The sequence below is a fragment of the Myotis myotis genome, unplaced genomic scaffold (genome assembly GCF_014108235.1).
Source record: "Myotis myotis isolate mMyoMyo1 unplaced genomic scaffold, mMyoMyo1.p scaffold_m19_p_5, whole genome shotgun sequence".
Lineage (NCBI taxonomy): Eukaryota > Metazoa > Chordata > Mammalia > Chiroptera > Vespertilionidae > Myotis > Myotis myotis.
Window position 1 is genome coordinate 89,558,334 of NW_023416357.1, and position 14,175 is coordinate 89,572,508.

The window sequence follows — 14,175 nt, forward strand, 5'->3', positions numbered from 1 at the left end:
GATCCCTAAGAAACATACAGTCTGGTGGGGGAGACAAACATAAATGGAAGAACCACACAAATAAATCTAAGCAAACGCTGGAGACACACAAGCCTTTGAGGTCAGTGGAGCCTCAGGAGGAAGTGATGTTAGAGCTGAGGACAGTGGCCCTAACCAGATGAACACTCCAGGGAGAGGGAAGATTGTACAAAACTCAGGGCAGAGGGGAGGTTAGTACAACATGTTGGAGGAAGTGAAAAAAATAGAGATCGGTGTGGCCAGGTTAGACTGTGTTAGGGCCAAAATGAGAGAGGGGAGGCTAAAGAAGGAGGTGAGGACTTGAGTGTATGGCCATGGTAAAGAGGTGGGCCTTTATCCCTTGATCATGTGCTGAGCACACAGAAGGGCTCCTTGAATATCACAGATTCCTGGATGCTGGAGTTTGGTCCTCCACAGGCAAACTGGCCCTCTTTGCCCTTCCAGTGTGAGCACCGATGAGGTGGGTGTGGATTAGCTTTTCCACCAGTCAGGGAGCTTTCTGTGAAGCCGAGGAAGACAGGATAAATAGAGAAACTCAACGATGATGTCTTGTTTCCTATAGCCTGCCTTGAGGGAGATGAAGGAACACACAGACTGGAACTGGAATGTCTTTTCATTTCCATAAGCAAATGGAAGGAACTCAATTGGGTCAGAACAGCTGCTGTGCCTCTTTTTATGACACAGACTCTCCTGGCTGACTGCATCCCTGCCCACGAGCGCAGGGCATTCTGTCTGGCAGAGGAGGGAACTCACGTCTGGGGCCCTCTCTTGGGCAAATGCTTGCTAGCAAACTCTCCACACTTCCCATGAGGTAGCTTATGAACAACCTTTCAATCAAATAGCCATGGAGCAAGAGGAGGCTGAGAGAGGGCAGAGTCAAGAAGGACTTCCTTGATAAGTGTTGGGTAATTAGGCGGACGCTAATATCACAGACAAAGGAAGAGGATATTTGGGGGAGAAATTAATGAAGTCCACTTTGACTTGTTCAGTGTGAGCGTCTGAAGGACGTTCGGTTGGGCACCAGAAGGCGGTTGGACACATGGCCCTGAGCTTGAGGAAGCTGAGTAGTTGAAAACTCAGAAATGTCGGAGCAACACTTTCTAGGAAGGTGCTTGTTCAATGCCTGGGACTCTCCCAGCTCCAGCTATCAGACAGCTCCAAGGGACAGCTCTAGGCTCCCTTCCCACCATCCCAGAGAAAGGGCAGCAGACTAGAAAAAGGTAATTCTAGTTGCACCTACACAACATGTCTCTACCTTCCCCGCCTATGTCACCAAGCAAAGCAATGAGTGGTGTTCCCCTGTGTAATCGTTAATTTCAATTTTTATAACTTCTTAAAAGTTTCTAATTGGTAACAGTGCATAAAACTTCCAATCCTTCCTTCTTTCCTTCCTTCCTTCCTTCCTTCCTTCCTTCCTTCCTTCCTTCCTTCCTTCCTCCCTTCCTTTTTTTAAGAAAAATATATTTTATTGATTTTTACAGAGAGGAAGGGAGAGGGATAGAGAGTTAGAAAAATCGATGAGAAAGAAACATCAATCAGCTGCCTCCTGCACACCCACTACTGGGGATGTGCCCGCAACCAAGGTACATGCCCTTGACTGGAAACGAACCTGTGACCCTTCAGTCCGCAGGCCGACGCTCTATCCACTGAGCCAAACCGGTCAGGGCCCCTTCCTTTCTTTCTCTCATTTATTCATTCAATACTGTGTGTCAGTCACTAATGAATAAGCCACAAAAAATTTCAACTGTCTTAGAGCTTAGAGTTGATTAGAGAAGAATTGTAAGAAAGAAGTACAGAGCATGGTGGTGGGGGGTGGGGCTCCGTAGCCCAGTCTGGTCTCAGTGCCTGGGTGGAACATGATTCCATTTCCTAAGATGGAAAACTCAGGAGGGATACCAGGTTTGGGTGTGGATTTCAGGGAGTAAATAAGATTCAAATGCACATGGAGCTCATAGTGTCAAGCATCATTCTAAGGAGGTTACAATCTTCTCATGTAATCCTCGCAGCAACTCTGTGAAGGGGGTACCACCATGACCCCCTTCATGGAAGCCCAAGGCCCAGAGGATTAAGTGACTTTCCCAAGGTCATGTAACTAGTAAATGACAGAGCCAGGATTTCAGACCCAGGCTGGCTGGCCCAGAATCCACACTCTTTACCTCTACAGCAGTGATAGTCAACATTTTTCATCTCATGGTATACATAATTCTGCAGCACAGCAAAAATATATTCTTTGGTGATCTGACAAAAAAATAGGTATAGATTTGATTCATTCATACTGAATATCTATTGTTGTCTTGGTTGTTGTCATTTTTTAACTTGACAATCCAAGGGAAAAGAGGTCAGTGCCCCTTCTAAATAGTCAAGTATTACATGTTTTAAAAATTCTTGAGGTACACCCGTTGAAAATCGCTGCTCTACAGGATGCAGACTCTCTCACGGGGCCTTATTTAGACATGTCCAGTTGAAGATTCTAGTGGGATATCTAAGTGCCAATTTGATAAACAGTTTCCTTATCATTTGAACCAGTCTGTTATTACTGATAAAAGCATCTGAGAGAGATACAGACGTGAGTGGGTGTCTGAAATTGTAAAGTTCAGGAGAGAAGGTTGGGCTGGACATTCAGTCTGGGTGACATGTTAATGTTCTACTTCCAACAATGCATTCTGGGATCTCCCCTACTCTCTAATCCTTATATGATTTCTATGGACTGTAGCTTCTTTTGGGAGACAAAGACACATAAGGGATGATTTTTTTTTTTTTAATCTCCACCTGAAGATATGTTTATATTGATATCAAAGAGAGAGAGAGAGAAGGGAGAGAGAGAGAGACATCAATGTGAGGTTGCAAATCAGGTATGTGCCCTGACCAGGAATTGAACCCGCAACCTTTTAGTGTATGGGACGGCACTCCAATCAACTGAGCCACCTGGCCAGGGAAATTCTTTAAAATAATTTTTAAAAATCAAATCCAAAGAGAGTGTCTGCCTGATATTTGGTAATAGTGCCAATTCCTGGCTTCTGCCTTTTTATCGCCACCCCTACACATACACATACACATACACATACACCTTAAGACCCTCAGAAGTGACTGTTGTATGTAAGCTAAGTTGGACATGGTGATGGATGTGCACACTGGCAAGTACGAACTGCAGGAAAAGCACATGGTGTGGAAACAGCTCTCAGAGCAACGGGTGCTCAGGCTGCCTGTCTTGGGCATCTCACCTCTCACTTGTCTTCTTGCAAATATTGTACCTCTACCTTGTTTGAGATTTGCTGAGTCTGATGAAAACCCTTTAAATGGCTCTTGTTGACAAGATTTGCTATAGAACATTTTAATGATCAAACAAATTTATGGTGCAATTTCACCTGATTAAAGACAACACTAAAACCTGCGTAATTTTCAGTGCATATGTGGAGACAGGGACTTAAAACCGTCTTTAAAGACTTCAGAACCTGGGTTCTGCTGGAGAGAGGCGTGACGGTGGATGTGGTGGCATTGTTCCTGGAGTTGCTCCCCTTTGCCTCCTGCATGGATTTTGCTTCCTTTGTCTCCCACTGGCTTGGTCTGTTCTTTCCCAATTGTCCAGATAGCTTGGAGGTGACCACCAAGAAACACCAGATACTATTTGCAAATAGTGTCCTATTTCTAGATGTTCTCTGGACTTCACTCTGTGCCAGACTTGTTACCCGTGCTTGTCACTCCCCTGCTCAAATTCTCCCCATAGCTCTAGCCTGAAGCTCTGCTCCAACACCCCTCTCCACCCCCACCCCGAATATAAGCAACACGACTTGTTGATAAGACCAAGCTGACATTACCGCTTACTAGTAGGTTGGTAAGAAAGAACGGCACCTTGCAAAGCAATGGCAGTGTCTCAAATGGGGGAAAGGCAGGGTCAGTTTGAATGGGAATTGAAGGCTAGATTTGAAATAGGGTCTTTCTAAGTGGAGGTTTGGTTAGGGTTGCGTAAGGATCATGACGCAATAGTTCAGGACTGGTGGGCACACCAAGGTTTTGAGAGAAAGGATTAAAATATTTAGGGTAGAAACTGTCAGTGTTGTCCATGGAAGAGTTGATGGGCCTTTCTCAAGTTTTTAGAATGAATATCAGCTCATTTGCCTGGGCAGGAGACTCCTGGAAAAAGAGCCATGGTAATGAAGTCAGAGGAATAGCACAAAGTCATGTTCAAGTAGATAATAAGATGTGCTTTGGTTCTCAATGTCCAGGACGAGTGGAGGTGCTTTTCCTTCTCACTCTCTATGGGTAAAGTTCAGGTTAACATGCTCACAGAGTCCCTTATGACCTATCTTTTGCCCACCTGTCCATCTCCATCACATCTCATTCTCAGCATGAACATGCTGCAGTTCAGCTCCATTAGCTCATTAGTAGCTTCTCATTCCTTCCCACCTCTGGGCCTTTGCACCCACTGTATTCTCTGCTTGAAATGCCTTCTCTCCATTATATTATTTGTTTAGTCAGCTCCCTTTTATAGGGCTCAAATGTGACTTCTACCGGGAAGCTCTATTGATTCCCAGTCTAAGTTGGGTCCCCCATTTCCGACTCTTTTGACACCCATATCTTCTTCAATTACAATTAAATACTAATTTTAGAATGAATTAGTTTATGCTGCCCTGTCTTATTGCTGCTATCTTCCTAGGGCTTAGAAGAGTGATTGCAGCTAATGGATACTCAGTACATATTTGTACAATAAATGGCCATAAATATGGAACGTGTCTCTTTTGATTTATGGGGAAAAGTTTTGGTTCCATGAAACTAGAGTATGTACATTTCTCATGGAAGCTTTCTGTAATATCTACACCCACAGATACACCCCCAAATTCATATCCTAAAGCCCTAACCCAGTGCCTCCGAATGTAATTATATTTGGAAATAGGATCTTTACGGAGATAATTAAATTATAATGAGCTTCCTAGGGTAGGCCCTCATCCAATATGACTAGTGTCCTTATGAGAAGAGGAGATTAAGACACAGGAGGAGAGAGAATCAGACACGTGCACACACGGAGCGATGACCATGTGAGCCCATGGCAGGAGAGCAGCCATCTGCCAGCCAGGGAGAGAGGCCTCAGAAGAAATCAAACCTAGAGCACCTTGAGCTTGGGCTTCCAGCCTCAAGAACTCCGAGGAAATCAATTTCAATGATTTAAACCACCCGGTCCGTGGTATTTTGTTCATGGCAGCCTAGTGAACTAATAGACCCGCCTTAGATGGGGCAAGGGGCCCCTCTGCTGGGCAGGCGTTTGCCTCCCTCTGTCAGAGCACGCATTTCTCTGCATTGTCACTGGCCCCCATCCAGCTCTGAGCTTCAGCACAGACGGACTCACTCACCTCTTCCCTCTTGGGCCCTAGCACAGTGCTTGCCACATAGCAGGTGTCCTATACGTGTTTGTAAATCGGATAAATGAATGAATCTAAGAATAAAACCAGGATGCCGAGTCTCTGCTCCAGTTAAGCACTGCCTGGCAGAAATTCATTTATTTATTTGTTAATTATGTATCACACAGATACTATACCAGGCACAAATCTCATGCATTGAACAAAGTAGATGAAAAAAATCTTTGTCCTCCTGGAGCTTACATTGTGTTGGAGGTAGACAAACAATAAGCAAGGGAGATAAGTAAACAGAGACAATGGTGCCAGGACTAGGGTGAGACAAATGAGGCGCTGACTTTGGCTGCAAAATGCAGGGGAGCGTGCCAAAAATCCCAGTGATCAGGACAAATCATATTTTAATGCAATATTTAGAAAACAACTAAAATTAATGCAAAAATATCCATGATGAAAAAAATTTAAGCAAAGACAGAATGATTGCAAAGCTTGTTAGATAAGGCTAAGGAGAAAAAAAGAAAACTGGGAATGGGAATAGGAAATTTTAGGGGGAAAGGTGTTGAAATTTTGGGTACAGTGGCTAAGGAAGACCTCTGTCAAGAAGATAATGCTTGGTTGGAGACCTGAAGTAGATGAGGAGTGGTCCATCCTACTATCTGGGGGAGAACATTCTAGATAGAAGGAAAAGCAGTGCAAAGGCCCTGAGGAGAGAACCAAGATGGCGGCATAGGTAAACACCGGAGAATGCTGCCTCGCACAACCACTTCAAAAATATAACTAAAAGACAGAACGGACGTCACCCAGAACCACAGGAAAGCTGGCTGAGGGGAAATTCTTCAACTAGAAGGAAAGAGAACAGCGTACGAGACTCAGAGGCGGCGCAGTGCGGAAAATACAAAGGTGCGGAGGTGCGTGCAGAGCGGGCTGGTAGCTGAGGGCCCGGTTGTCGTTTTCGATCGGGAGGAAGGCTCAGGCCCTGAGCTCAGTTCTGGGAGAATCTCTAGGGACCCAGACTCAAACAGGAGAAGTGGGACTGTCTGGCATTGGTCGGAACGCGAGGGTAGCTTCTCTCCGAGGTTTGCAGCAGGTGCTGGGACTCTGAGAGGCAGAGCCTCTGGGGACGGGACTGAGAGCAGCCATAACTGCTCCCTCCACCCGCCCTGTTTGATCCTGTGCGACCCGCCCCACCCAAGCCCTGCACAGAGCCATTTGCCGGATAGCCTCAGGCAAAGGCTAGATAAGCACCTCCCCAGAGGACAAAAGCTCTCCCACTGCAGACACAGCTGATTCTCACAGTTGGCCTGGAGGTCAAATCCCCCCAGTATTAACTACAACAATCAAGGCTTAACTACAACAAGACTTCGCACAAAGACCACTAGGGAGTGCACCAAGAAAGCATAAAAAAAAAATGCGGAGACAAAGAAACAGGACAAAATTGTCAATGGAAGATATAGAGTTCAGAACCACACTTTTAAGGTCTCTCAAGAACTGTCTAGAAGCCGCCGATAAACTTAATGAGATCTACAAGAAATCTAATGAGACCCTCAATGTTATGATAAAGAACCAACTAGAAATTAAGCATACACTGACTGAAATAAAGAATACTATACAGATTCCCAACAGCAGACCAGAGGAGCACAAGAATCAAGTCAAAGATTTGAAATGCGAAGAAGCAAAAAACACCCAACCGGAAAAGCAAAATGAAAAAAGAATCCGAAAATACGAAGATAGTGTAAGGAGCCTCTGGGACAGCTTCAAGCGTACCAACATCAGAATTATAGGGGTGCCAGAAGATGAGAGAGAGCAAGGTATTGAAAACCTATTTGAAGAAATAATGACAGAAAACTTCCCCTACCTGGTGAAAGAAATAGACTTACAACTCCAGGAAGCGCAGAGAACCCCAAACAAAAGGAATCCAAAGAGGACCACACCAAGACACATCATAATTAAAATGCCAAGAGCAAAAGACAAAGAGAGAATCTTAAAAGCAGCAAGAGAAAAACAGTTAGTTACAAGGGAATACCCATACGATTGTCAGCTGATTTCTCAACAGAAACTCTGCAGGCCAGAAGGGAGTGGCAAGAAATATTCAAAGTGATGAATGCCAAGAACCTACAACCAAGATTACTTTATCCAGAATTGAAGGTCAGATAAAGAGCTTCACAGATAAGGAAAAGCTAAAGGAGTTCATCACCACCAAACCAGTATTATATGAAATGCTGAAAGGTATCCTTTAAGAAGAGGAAGAAGAAGAAAAAGGTAAAGATACAAGTTATGAACAACAAATATGCATCTATCAACAAGTGAATCTAAGAATCAAGTGAATAAATAATCTGATGAACAGGATGAACTGTTGATTATAATAGAATCAGGGACATAGAAAGGGAATGGACTGACTATTCTTGGGGGGAAAAGGGGTGTGGGAGATGCGGGAAGAGACTGGACAAAAATTGTGCACCTATGGATGAGGACAGTGGGTGGGGAGTGAGGGCGGAGGGTGGGGTGGGAACTGGAAAGAGGGGAGTTATGGGGGGAAAAAAAGAGGAACAAATGTAATAATCTGAGCAATAAAAATTTAATTAAAAAAAAAAAGGCCCTGAGGCAGGAAAGATTGTGACTGGAGGGGAGCGAGCAGAGAGAACGAGTTGGTAGAAGATAAGAGAACAGGAGATGGGGTTTAAAGGGGAAACAGAAGCCAAGACATAGATGGAAGGCGCTGAACTCAGTGTTGCCAACTCATCTGGCCTTTTCATAGAGAGACCAGAAATCAGGATTTAAAATGACATCCCTTACTTTTTAAAGCTAGTCCACTAATTTGAAAAAATAATTAAACACATCACAGGCTAACACAAGTGGTTCACTGCTGGGAGTGATTTTGCCTCCCGGACACGTTGGCAATGTCTAGGGATATTTGTGGTTTCATATCTGGGGCGGGGGGCGGGGGGGGTGCTACTAGTAGGTAGCACACAGGGTGAGACAGAGGCCCAGGATGCTGCTAAAGATCTGCAATGCACGGGACAGCCCCCTAAACAAAGCGTGATCCCGCCCCAACGTCAATCATGCCGAGATGGGGAAACCCTGTGCTGAATAGAACATACCTGTGGCTGGAACCTGCTGACGAATGAGGTCAGCAGATTTCTAAACAGGAGCAGATGGGCCAGAAGCTCAGGGACGGCCTCTTCCCTCCAGGCCTCCTCAAACGCCTACTCGTTTCCTTTCTGCTTCAGCAGAAGTGATTTTTCCACCGCATGCCCAGCACCGCTCCTCATTAAGCAACCGCCACCTGCAGCCCCTGATTTCCATGACTGTAAGTAACACCCCCTGCCCCCCCCCCCCACACACACCCCAGGTACCAAAAGCTGCCCTGTTCACAAGAGGCAGACAGGGACCAGCCCATTACCAGGCTCTTGGACTAGAGCGGGTGCCTTCCTTATCTCATCTCTGACTGCCCCACCTGCTTCTCTAATTCTTGCTGGTGGGGCTCGATTTCTCATTCTACGTTTTGGATAGACCTTTGTTGCGATGCAAGAGGATGTCTAGAGCAAACGTTGTTGGTCAACAGAACTAACTGTTGCAAACTCAAAAATGCCTACGGAGGCCAGGCAGGTAGCGGCAGGCCTGAAGCGGGTGGTTGAAATAGGAGCGGCAGACTGGAGTGGGCTTGGCGGTCTAGACGGGACACCCATCTCTTATGTCCAGACAATGCTGCAGAATGGCAACTGGGCCCCCTGTGGCAAGATCTTTTGACATTTCAATGGAAGTCTGAAGTTTTAAATACGCTTATCAGTTTTAAAAACCCCGAAGGATTTCTTTAAGACTGGGTATGTTGCCTAGATGTGGTTTCTGAGTCATCAGATGCTGATTTCTATTTAGATTCTGGGGCGGCATCTGCTTTCTGCACATAAGAGGGAATCATTTCAGCAAGATAGAAATGGGCCAGGTTCAGAAGGAAGGGCTGGTTGATTCATGATGTGCCCAATTCAGAAGAAATGGTTTTCCTCCAGCCCCCCCTCCCCCCCAAAAAACACAAAGCGTCAACCTCATCAGCGTCATAATGGCTGTCTATGTGCTAGACACTCCAAGGGGCTTACCATTTATTTCATACAGGGCCTAGGAAATATGGCCTCCAATTTGCAGGTGAGAAACTGAGTCTCAGAGAAGTAACTGCTCCTGCCCACAGGATAGGATTGGAGCCCAGGTCCCTGCGAGCTGTTATCTATGCCCTCTATTGACTGATGGTGTGGCTTGGAGCTGAAGATGAGAGTTTCTGAACTTTAGAAAGGCAATGAGTAGTTTCTGATCATATCCATGTAGGTGGAGTGAAACAGAATTGATCGGATGGTCAAATGAGAATTCTAGATTCGGAAAACGCAGAGGACAGCAGAGAACAGCAGGGAAAGGATGGCCAGCTCACCATTCTCCTGAGTGCTCTCAATCCCATGTCCTCACCATTCTGAGGTGCCATTCTCCACCATCCCCAGGCGTGGACCTCCGTTGTTCCCTGCAGTGACTTGCTTGTCACCCTCTCTGGGCTTCTTTCCCTTCCCAATCTCACCACTGTCCCTATTCATCTCTCAAATCATCTATGCACAGATGAATCCTTGTCTTGGGGTCGGCTTCTGGAGGGCCCCAAACTCAGACACAAGGGTACCTCAAGTTCTCTGGTTTTTGCAAAACTTGGATTATATTTGCTCTGTTGAAGGTAGTCATGTCACCAAGCCTTAGCCATCTCATTTATTATAGAGTCTTATGTTGTCATAGGGCAGATTACAGCAGAATTAAGTGCCATTGTGACTCAGACTCACTAGTAGAACAATTAAAAAAAATGCGAGGGGTGGGAAGATATAAATCAAAAGGATTTGGTCACAGAGAAGATGCTTGGCTGAGATCTCTGCCACGTTTCCATTGGCTAAACTGATTGATGGTCTATAGCGCAGCATTGCCCGTGATAAGAGTCTCTTTTCTTTCATCTTTCTGTTTAATTTTCTTTCTAATGGCTTTAAAGGAAGAACTCTTTAGCCCTGGAAATCACTTTGGATCGTAACAAGAGCGATCCAGAACCCTTTTTCTATTTCTTTTAATAGTCATTCAGGGGCACTGTTTAATTGAATTAAGACACATCCAAGAGGTGAATTATAGGATAATAACTCAGACCTTTCTGTTTAATAGGCTCTGGCCTGTGGCCTTGGGTCCCCTAGATCTGAAGGGGTGAATTACTGCCCCATAACTCACACGGTCCCATTTAAAGAGAGTCTGGTTAAAGATAATTAACATCCACAACCAAGTCAGGCAAAGGCAACCCAAGATCTAAGAGTAAAGGACAAAGGGGACTACAGAGATGAATTTGGAAACTTTGCTCTTCACTTCAAAGAAGTTAGACATCAGAGAATAATGTCCGACCCTCAAGAAAAACGAATGGCCTCTCAGCCCAGCTGGGCTCTGGGTATTTATCACCAAAGCCTTGACTCCCATGTGTGGAAGTCTTCAGCGTTCCATCCATTCAGATCTGATAAATAACTAATTGGCCTTGAAAGCTAGCTAGGATGTGGGCGATGTGTTCAGCAAGTACCTGCATCCTGGAGGCAGTATGGACAGGGACATCCTAGGGCACCCCAATGGCCCTCAGCCTGTCCTCCCTGAAAGTGGTTTTCTCACTGATGCCTGAAATTTCACTATTTGAAATTGATTTGTTTGGGTTAAGCGTTTCCGTTCTTCTATGTCTTCTTTTTGAAAAGGCGTTGATATGGTATGTAAGTAAGTGTGTGGCACTTAACTCAGAGACAGACATGAGTTCAGATCTAAACTCCACAGCCTGCAAACTGTCAGAAATTGCTTACCCTCTCTGTGTTTCGAGTTCCTCATCTTTAAAATGAGGATGATAATATCACCAACTTCTTAGAACTGTCATGAAGATTAGATAAAAGAATGGATATAGTACTTAGAAAAATGTCTGACATAGACACTTTGATAAAGAATAAACATGACTATTGAAAAATATCCTTCAGAGAGCAATATGCATGCCAACAATCACATAGCTGGCTGCATTCTCCTTTGTAAATTCTAGAATGTGAATGTCATTCCATGTAAAAATAAGGATGATTAATTCAATATAGTTTATAGAGACATTTTTAAAGATTTTTAATTGATTTTTAGAGAGAAAGGAAGGGAGAGGGAGAGAGTGAGAGAAACATTGATGTGAGAGTGAACCCTCTACCGGCTGCCCTCTATACACCTCTGACTGGGGATCAATTGCACCTGCAACCCAGGCATGTGCCCTGACCAGGAATCAAACCAGCAACCATTTGGTACATGGGATGATGCCCAACCAACTGAGCCACACCAGCCAGGGCCATAGACATTTTTATTGATTGATTGACTTTAGAGAGAGAGTGGAAGAGAGAAAGAGAAACATTGGTTTGTTCCACTTATTTATGCATTCATTGGTTAATTCTTGTATGTGCCCTGACTAAGAATCAAACCTAAAACCTTGGTGTATCGGACAACACTCTATCCAACTTAGCTACTTGGCCAGGGCTGAGACATTTTTCTATAAATAGTTGGCCTCTTCTTAGGTAAATCTGACTTTTGGAAATTTCTAGAAACCTAGAGAAAATCATTTTAACTCCAAAGGTTCTCCTCTAGTTTAAGAGGTCAGTCCTGCTGAGAGGACCCATCTCATTTTCACTCCCTCTCCACCTCTTGTCTACCATCTGCCAACCTTCTACTCTCTGTCCCTAACTTTTACCCAAAGCTTATAATTCATTACAGTTCATTAAAATGAAAATAAAATTTATTTTGCATCAAGATGAAAAAAATATGGTTCATTTGTTATTAGCATATAAATGGCATTTTTAATGTCACTCTTGCCTCAAAATTACTTACATTTTCAATGATCACAGCATATAAAATTAATTTTTGATAGCCTTTTGTGATTTGGGTGAAAATTCTTATTTCCTTTTTGTGCTTTAAACAGCAAACTGTATCCACTGCTATTCATAGCAAATTTTAGATAATGAAGCAATTAAAAATACATGGATTTAAGATCTTATCTCATTTTTCCTTTGGACTATTTCTGCTTCATTATTCATGAAGGGGATATGTTTAATTCAGAGTTAGTAATTGCAGATATATCTAGTATAAATTGTGCCTCACATTCTTTACCCATTTCAATTTATTTTAGCAAATAGATCTCTACTTGAAAAAAGTAGTTGAGAGGAGAGAAAGTATGATAAAATTTCAGAAATCCTGTGTGTTGTGCATGTGTGTGTTGATTGGCATCCAAATAAGATCTCAAAAATGTTATAATTACATTTTCTGAGGATTTACCAAGAGCCAGGCACTGCGCTGACCAATTACATATAGCATTTCATCCAATCCTTCGAATAATCTTGTAAGGGAAGTACAGTTGATGTTCCCATTTCTCAGATATGGATACTGAGGCGCAGAGGGGTTATTAAACTGTCTAGAGGTCACATAGAAATGACAGAGAACTAGGATCAAAATGTGGCTTGTCTGTCGCCAGAGCCTGTGTGTCTAACCATACATCACACTTTTCTTGTGTCCTGGGACTAAGTGTGTCTGAACCTCCAAGCAATTGGTCAAAGGCCTTTGAAATCACTTTGCTGCTCCCGCTAAGAGCGTTCCCAGTTCACAAAGTTGCTGGTCTGAGGAACTGGTCACATATTCTGTTTCCATGAACCATAAGTATTTTTTAGGAATTTACTGTTGTTTTTTAAATACAACTTGTCAAAGGGCATTATATACCAATAAAAAAGAGATAAAAAAAGATAAAAAGAAAGGAAAGCAGAGAGAGAGAGAGAGAACAAAAAAAGAAATAGCTTAAAGAAGTTAATTATAGGTTAAATAAATGATGATGCATTTATTCAGCATTATATTCTATAGCCATTAAAAATGGTGATGAGGATATTAGCTTACTGACACGAAAAAATGTTCCTGATAAATTGTGACATAAAAATAGCAGGTTTACGCCTGGCCAGTATAGCTCGGTGGTTGAGTTTGATCCATGAGCTAGGAAATCCTGGTTTGATTCTGGTCAGGGCACATGCCTGGGTTTCAGGCTCCACCTCCAGTAGGAGGCATGCAGGAGGCAGCTGATTGATTCTCCCTCATCCTTGATATTCCTATCTCTCTTCCTCTTTCTTTCTCAGAAATCAATAAAAACATACTAAAAAATATCATGTCTACAAAACAATATGTGTAATGTACTCCTATTTTTAATAAAAAATATGAATGTATACTTATAAGTGTGTAAGAGGAGAGGGAATCTAGAACAGTGCTAGTGCTGTCCAATAGAGTATAATAGCCACATTAAAAGGTAAAGCAAAATGGTGAAATTGATTATAATATTTTATTTATCCTGAAATATCCAAAATATATGATCATTTCAACCTGGAACCAATCTAAAATTATTAATGAGATATTTAATTTTGTATGTCTTTGTAATTCAGTATGCCTTTCACACTTATTGCATGTCTTCATTTAGCTTGGCCACACCTCCACCACAGTGACCCCCATGTAGCACAGGGCAAGTCTAGAAAGATATATACAAACTGGTCTACACAAGTGGTCAACTTGAGATACTTTTCTTTTGTTCAGCATACTTGTCTGAATTTTCTGATTTTTTTTTAAACAAAGCAGATCTTCAATAAAGCAATGAAGTTCTTTCCAATTTAGGGGAGAAGGGTCTCTGTGGATCAGATACGTAACTTGCTCAAGGACATGCAGCTAAGAGTGGGTGGAATGAGGATTCCAATCAGCAGTCCCCTTCCAGAGGCCAAGCTCTCTGCCACCA